The sequence below is a fragment of the Dermochelys coriacea genome, chromosome 13, assembly GCF_009764565.3.
Source record: "Dermochelys coriacea isolate rDerCor1 chromosome 13, rDerCor1.pri.v4, whole genome shotgun sequence".
Lineage (NCBI taxonomy): Eukaryota > Metazoa > Chordata > Testudines > Dermochelyidae > Dermochelys > Dermochelys coriacea.
The window spans coordinates 25,446,553-25,455,274 of record NC_050080.1 but is presented as its reverse complement, the minus strand read 5'-3'; positions in this window follow the sequence as shown (position 1 = coordinate 25,455,274).

Below are 8,722 nucleotides of genomic sequence, written 5' to 3'. Positions count from 1 at the left end.
TATTGCAGTGGAGTTTAGAACAAGGTGCAAGGTATTGTAAAGAACCAGACCACCAAAGATTGGAACCCAAATTACCTTGGGCTCCCCAGCACTTTCTGCCGGTCACTGAAGGAACATGGCAATTCCACTTCAAATGGATTTTAAAAAAAAAATCAGGCCTGGAATTTCCCTGTTTCTGCCAGATAATAAGCAGTAACAACTGGTTGGTTTGTGTTACAATCAGCAAGGTAGAATTGTTCCTCGGTTCCATTAGTCATTGGGGGGGGGAAAAGGAATAACTTTGGCCTAGATTTTTTTTTTTGTAGCTGCCTAGAATAGTGTGGGCTGATCCTATGCAATGGCTGGGCTTTTCTGTAATGTTTGAAGATGTTTGCATGTCAAATCTATTACCTAGTGTTTCTGATGATAACGCTAATGTCTACAAGGAGGAAGGCTGGCTGGTTTCTTTTATTTATTTTTTTATACATATACTGCCACCTAGTGGCATTAGCATGAAACAGCTCCCTATCAGTACAGAATACTGACAGGTTTGAGTAGCAGCTGTGTTCGTCTGTATCCTCAAAAAGAAAAGGAGGACTTGTGGCACCTTAGACACTAACAAATTTATTGCAGTGCTGTGTGCGATGCATTAAGTCAGGGGTTCTCAAACGGGGTTGGGACCCCTCAGGGGGTCATGAGGTTATTACAGGGGGGTGACAAGCTGTCAACCTCCACCCCAACCCCCCACTTTGCCTCCAGCATTTATAATGGTGTTAAATTAAGAACACTTAAATATATTTATAAGGAGGGGGTCGCACTCAGAGGCTTGTTATGTGAAAAGGGTCACCAGTGTGTGTGTGTGTGGTGTTTTTTTTAAGGAAAAAAAAAAAGCTTGAGAGCCACTGCATTAAGTGCACATTGAGGGCTCGGAACCTAACCCTGCAGCTTCTGTGCAGATCCCAGAAATTTGGTAGACTTGCTCCTGGGGCTAAGATGACTCCTAAAATGAGGAACAATGCTGCAAACGGAAGCTGTCAGTTTTCTGCTGAATAGCCATAAGGGTGGCCTGACTTGAGGTCACAGGACAAATGAAACTGAATTTGAAGCACTGTGTATTGGCTTCAGCACCCTCTACTGGGCACTCTGGGGATTAGCAACAGCAAAATGCTGTACAAGGCAGCAAAGATTCTCAAAAGTGACAAGCTGCGGTGGCAGGTTTGTATAAATTTTGGTGGTGTCCAGAATGGGTCCAAGTCCCACCTCGCCTCCTGCCCCCCCCACCTGCCTAAAGCTCTGGGAGGGAGTTTGGAGTGCAGGTTCTTGGCTGAGGCAGGAGGTTGGGGTGTAGGAGGGTGGCAGGGGGTGGGCTCTGGGAGGAAGTTTGGGTGAGGGGTGTGGGCATTGGCCCAGGGCAGGGGGTTTGAGGTTCAGGCTCTGTGAGGGAGTTTGGGTGCAGGCTCAGGGTTGGGGCAGGGGGGTGAGTTCTGGGAGGGAGTTTAGGTATGGGATGCAAACTCTGGGTGGGAGTTGGGGTGCAGTGCTTACCTCAGGCAGACTCCTGAAAGTGACCTGCACACCCCTCTGGCTGCAGCTCCTAGGCAGGGCACCAGCAGTCTCCACATGCTGCTGCCCATAGGCACGGCTCCCATTGGCTGCAGTTCCAATGGTGCAGTCTGTGCTTGAGATGGGGACAGCGCGTGGAGACATACATCCCCAGGGGCTGCAGGGAAGTGCCAGCAACTTCTGGGAGTGGTACACGCGCCGCATGGAGCAGGGAACAGCTTTAACCCTGCTGCACTGCCGGTGGTGGTGGCGGGAGCCCCTGGGCCCTTTTAAATCCCCTGGGGGCAGCAGGTGGGGCCAGGAGACACACTGCGGGAGGCACACGGGGGCAGCAGACAGGCCCGCCAGAGAGACCTGGCCCCAAACATTGGTGGAGCCAGGCCCCCATGCTCTGAATATTCCTGGAGCACAGGCGCCACAGGCCCATACAACTCACCACTCCTGGTGACAAGTGTTTAGAGCTGGTTGAAAAATAGGAATTTTTTTTATGGAAATTTTTATTAAAATTTGTCCCTTTTTGTCGAAGTTTGGAAAATTTCTACCAGCTTTCTAGATAGCAAATATTTCATTCTAATTTTTGACTCTCTTTTTGCAAACAATTCATCTTGTTGGGGGGTAGGAAGGGGAGAGGAGTTGGAGCAAATTTTAAAAATTTGCAGCCTGGGAATGGGGAATTTTGACCAGCTCCAGTAGTGCTATAGAGTGCTGAACTTAAGATGCTTTATAGGGGCCTGGTTTTCAGAAAATGTTAAGCACCCCTCCCTAACATCCTGAGTTGGGCATCCAAAATGGAAACTCCTCTAATCAGGTGTTTGGTTTTTTTTTAAATCTTAGGCAATAGGTATTAGCTACAGGCCTCCGTTGCATGCTGTGAAACTTGCTATTAAATTGACATTCGGAAAGATGTGTATATGCGGGATGAACTGAAATAGACCAGGTCAATATGTATCATCCATGAGTTATACAATCCAAGAAAGTTGGGATCTCAGAATTTATACTCCTGTCTTAGTTAGCCACAAGGGAATCCTCTGACCATATTTGGAATTCCCAGCCTTACAGGCAGCCACTCAAATCTCTACTAGAAGCCTTTATGCTTAGCTGGAGTGTTCCCAGGGAAAAACTGAATCCCTATTTGGGAAAGCACTCAAATGTCTGTCTAACTTTAAGCATGTCATTAAATCCCACTGAAATCAGTGAAATGTAGGCATGTGTTTAAATGTTCTTGAATTGGAGACCTCTGAGATTGCATCCATCGAGTATCCACAGGGCATTTGAGGATACACACCCAAAAGACAAGGAGAAAAGGACATACCCTCTTACTCACATGAGTAGTCCCATTCACTTCAATAGCCTCTCACACAAGTAAAGAGGGCAGGATCTGGTCCAAATCCCAGGCTTTAGACACTTGTTAGTAGATTGCTGATCTAACTGAGTGTGATGGTTCCAAAGGAACAGCTATAGTACATCAGACAAATGAGTTCCATTGGCAGCACTTGGGAGTTAACATCTATTGTGCCATGGCTTATTTTGAGGCAGTTTTTAGTTTGTACATCACTGACTCAGTGAAGATAACTTTTGGAGCTTTGTGCTTTGAGTCATGTGACCACTGGAGTAAAAATCCTGGGAAAATGATCTATTTAAAACATATGCATGTGCAATAACCCATTTCTAAAACACTCCTATTGCCTGGGCTGGGTCATTTGATTTCCCCTCCTCCTCCCCCCCGCCCCCCGACAAAGCAAGCCTTACCCCCGATGACTCTCCTAGGTATGAGAAGGTTGGGCTAACACAGTGGTTAAGGCCCTATCCTGGGGCTTGACAGAGCTAGGGTCTGCCAGAGCCTTACCGTATGACCTAGTGTCTCTCAGATCACTGTCTCTCAGTTCCCCATGTGTAAATTGAGGGTGTTGATACTTTCCCATCACAGCAGACTATTGTGAGGATAATAAATACTTTAGAGACCATGAGGCGCTCAGGTGTTACAGGGGCCAGAGAAGCACCTAGGTAGATACTATTAACTCCAGTGACCTGGACAAAATCTCTAGCCTAGGTCATTGATTCCATTTTTGCCTATTGGTCTAAAGTCCCTCTGCAATGTCAATGCCATTCATTTGAACAACGGTTGCAGAACCATTACAAACCAGTAGATCCTGACAGCTAGTATACCATGTTTCAGCCTGTAATGTATTTGAGTCAATTGCTGGATCAGAATCTGGCTTTCTGTAATGACCTTAGTAGAAACGCAACTGGAAAGCGCATGTGTGGGAGAAGCATAGTGAAAATACTGTCCAATTATTAACTGTAGCTGCACAAATGATTCCTTGACACTCCAGTCTCTACAAACAGCTAGTGCATAATAAATGCATGATATGCATATTTTATATTGTTTGCATGAGACACTCACATATGGTTATTTCCCCTGCTGGCAAGGTCTGGGAAAAGACCATCAATTTCGCACAGAAGGCTCCTTCAACAACAGATTATAAGGAATAATCAGTATCCAAATATTAGTTCTCAGCAGAACAGACAAATTAGATGATGTGATATCCTTTTTTTGGACTAACAATAAAGGATCTAATAAAAGGTTACCAGGCCACTGATTTTGTATCTAGCAGATTATGATTTATTACAGACTTCTGAGCCCTTAGAGCAGGATATTGGAGCTCTTCACCCTTAAGGAGGAAAGGAAAGATTGATTGTAATTTTTTTTTATGATCCTCCTCATACCTTCCAATTTGCAAACTGCATTCAGCCACAGTAATTCTTATCTTTCTCTCTCTGAGTTTTAAGGACCCATATGACATGCACCAAAGGTTTGCACTACAGGTCTGCAATTTATAGTTGGGCAGAGCAGCTGCTAATATTCAGTGAATCAGAATGGCAGCTAGGGTTATATAACTAATGTGCTGGTGTAATTCTCTGTGGCATTCCCCATGGGGAGAGGTCCCCCTGAAGAAGGGCTATTGAATCAGCCCCAATGAATCCAATTTAACTTGCACCTGGGTAAACCAATAGTAACTCCATCAAAGTCAAGGGAATGAGACGGGTATAAAAGCAGTGGGACAGACCAGGGATGTGTCTGAGATGTGACCAGAGTCCACTGCTCTACAGCTATTGTCTGCTTCCTAGGGCCTATAGGGGACTATAGGAAGCAGAGTATATGTTAGAGAAGCCCTGAGGCTGTTCTAGCTCTGGGGGCCAAGCAGGCTCCTGAATGACCCCAGGATAAGGGGAGTTCAAAGGTATCTTAAAGCTACCTTAACTACCCCTGGGTGAAGTGCACATACATTAACTGAGAATGAGGCCTCTCGGTTCTGTTCCTAGCTCTGTGATCTTGATCAAATCAATTGGCCTCTCTGAGCTTCATTATTGATGGTGGCAAAGTGCTTGAAGCTGGAAGGTGCTGAAGGAGAGCAAAGCATGGTTATTACTAACTGGGAGGGGTACACAAACACCCCAGCGGGCTGAAGACCATGCTCAGGACAGGTTTGATCAGTGCTGATCTCCCTCTTGTTCTTCCCTAGCTGGTAGCCTGACTCACAAAGCATTTTCCATGTTGTTCTGCCCTCTCTCCTCTCCCTCGATCCGCCTTTTGGTTGCCATGAATGGTTCTCCTTTGGGAGATGAGATTTGTTTATTCTGTCAGTCATATGAGGTGACTTTGGTTTATCTGCTTTAGTTTGCCACAGATTGAAATTATCATGCTTTAGACAAGCATAACAAGACTACTGATCTGCTGCTCGCTCTATCTTTTCCCTCCTCTGCCTCTCTTCTCTTTTGTTTGTTTACTTCCAGATGTGTTATAACTGTCTCTGTCCTGACAGAAACAAGCATATGGTCCTGAATATCCCAATATTATTTCACAGGACCAGTGCACCTTTTTGCATCCACAAAAATAGACAGGCTGGAAAGTATTGTAATTGTCTGTTTACTTGCTGCCAGTATGGTTATGGATCATTACCTTAATGGACCATTGTTTTTTCTTTCTTTCAAAAGAATCTTCTGGGACATCCTCCCAAAAACAAAGCCAGAAAGAGAAGACATGAACAGCAGCTGATAGCTCAGAGAGCTCATGGCCAGAGGGTCTCTTCCATTCAGAATTCATCTTCTTGTGGGAATCTGGAAGGAAATTCTGTATGCCAGGGGCTAACAGTTCTTCAGAGACTGAAATGAGCATCCTTACTCACCAGAGATCCTGTACCTAGAGGATAATGGTAATAGTACCTGCAGAGATCTTTCTGAGAAAAGCAAGGAAGCCCATGAAGGAATCAGTCGGGTCTGGGGGTGTGGGAAGTGATAATTATTGGACTGATCCTCAGTTAATTCAATTTAAACTAAATGGAAGGATAAACAAAAATAGGTAGAGTCCTTAATTTTCAAAGGGGAAACTTTAAAAAAAAAAAAAATTAAGGGAATTAATTAGGGAAATGGACTGGACTGAAGAACTCAGATCTGAATGTGGGGGAGGCTTTGGAATGACTTTAAGTTGAAGTTGCAGAAACTACCTGAAGCCTGCATCCCAAGCAAGGGGAAAAAATTCACAAGGGAAGGGCTGCAGACCAAACTGGATGAACAAGCATCTTAAACAGGTTAATAAGAGAAAGCAGAAAGCCTACATGGAATGGAAGATGGGACAGATGAGCAAGGAAAGCGACCTCTTGGAGGTGAGAAAGTACAGGGATAAAGTAAGAACTGGCAAAAGCCAAGCGGAGTTGGACATTGCAAATTAAAACCACTAGTAACATGTTCTTTAGCTATATAAATAAAAACGGGTAAAGAAAATGTGGGACCATTAAATACGGAGGATGGGGTGGAGATTAAAGATAATTTAAGTGTGGCCCAACACCTGAACAAATACTTTCCTTCAGTTTTTAATAAGACTAATGAGGAACTTGTGAACAGTGGCAGGATGGCTAATAGGAAGAAGGATATGAAGGTAGAAATCATCACATCTGAAGTGGAAGTCAAACTCAAACAGTTTAGTGGGAACAAGTGAGAGGACCCTGGATAATCTTCATCCAAGAATATTAAAAGAACTGGCACATGAACTTGCAAGACCAATATTAGGATTTTTAGTGACTCTGTAAACTCAGGGGTTGACCCAATGAGACAAGACTTGCAAATACAGTATCTATATTTAAAAAGGAAAACAAATTATCTGGAAAACTACAGACCCATTAGGCTCTCAATTTTATGCAATGTTTAGGTCAAATTTAGAAAGAGAAAGCAGTTGAAGATGTAAAATTGAATGGTAATTAGGATAAATGCAGCATGGTTTTACAAAAGGTAAATCATATCAGACCAGCCTGATCTCTTTTTTTGAGAAGATAACTGATTTTCTAAAGGAAATGCACCTTGTATTTCCTTGCATTGATTGATTACTTGCGTGCTTGCATTACTGGATATTGGTAAGATATCATCTGATACAGTTCCACATGGGAAATTGTTAAATTGGAGATGATGGGGATTAATATGACAGTTCAAAGGTGGGTAGGGAACTAATTAAAGGAGAGACTACAGTGGGTCATACTGAAAGATGTGCTGCCAGGATGAAGGGAGATTACTAGTAGAGTTCCTCATTGACTGGTCTGGGGACCAGATAACAAAGTTTGGAGGTATTACCAATACAGAGGAGGACCAGAAGATCATACAAGAAGATTTGGATGACCTTAAAGGCTGTAGTAATAGAAAGAGGATGACAATCATGCAAGGTCATGCATTTAGGGTCTAACAACAAGAATTTTTGCTATAAGCTGGGGATGAAACAGAGGAGGAGAAAGACCTGGATGTATTGGTCAATCACAGGTTGACTATGAGCTGCCAATGTGATGCGGCTGTGAAAAAGGCTAATAGTCATAGAATGCATCAGACAAGGTGTTTCCAGTAGAGACAGAAGGTGTTGTTGCCATTATACAAGAGATTTGTGAAACCTCATCTGGAGTATTGTGTGCAATTCTGGTCTCCCATGTTTAAGACGGATGAATTCAAACTGAAACAGGTGCAGAGAAGGGCAACTAGAAAACCTGCCTTATGAGAGGCTACAAAGAGGTTGGCTTGTTTAACCTAACAAAATGAAGTCTGAGGAGAGAATGATTGTTCTCTATAAATACATCAGAGGAATAAATACCAGGAAGGAAAGGGAATTATTTAAGTTAAGGGCCACTGCTGGAAGAAGAACAAATGGATATAAACTGGTCATCAATAAGTTTAGGCCTGAAATTAGACTAAGATTTCTAGCCATCAGAGGAGTGAAGATTTTAAACAGCCTTCCAAGAGAGTAGTGAGGGAAAAAACCTAACTTGTTTGAAGACTGAGTTTGATAAGTTTATGGAGTGGATGGCATGATGAGATGCCATGCCTACAATGCAATATAGCTCATCTGCGACTGGTATTGGCAAATATCTCCAATGGCCAGAGATGGGATACTAGATGGGTGGGGAGGGCTTTGAGTTACTACAGAGAATTCTCCACATGTGTCTGGCTGGTGGGTCTTGCCCACATGCTCAGGGTCTAATGGATCACCATGTTTGGAGTCGGGAAGGAATTTTCTCCCAGGTCAGATTGGCAGAGACCCTGGTGATTTTTTTTTTTTTAAACCTTCCTTTGTAGAAGGTGGAATAGGTCACTCACTGGTTTGAACTAGAGTAAATGGTGGATTTTCTGTAATTTAATCTTTAAATCAAGAATTAAGGATTTCCATAACTCAGCCAGAGATTAGGGATCTGTTACAGGAATGGCTGGGTGAAGTTCTGTGGCCTGCAATGTGCAGTAGGTCTGACTAGATTATCATGATGGATCCTTTCTGGTTTTAAAATCTGAATCTGTGATCCTGAGAACATCCACATTCAGGAAAGCCTTTGAGTGAATGCTTAACTTTCCATTCTAAGGCTTAACTTTAAGTACATGTTTAAGTGCTTTCTTAAACTGGGGCCTATGGAAGCTACCACAGGAGGTATTTAATTGAACTATCTCCTTTTATCTTTAGAATGTGCCTTTTCTATGCTCTAGGCACTGGCGCAATTTCAGATAAACATTCATAAACACTTATACGTTTTAATTCTGATGTTGAAACCAGTGAGCCATCTCCTCTTATTGGATATAGCTGGCAAAATGGATCTTATGAGTTAGGTGAAACCATGTTATGAGTTGAATTAGAACCTCATCAAAACTGATGTGTGAA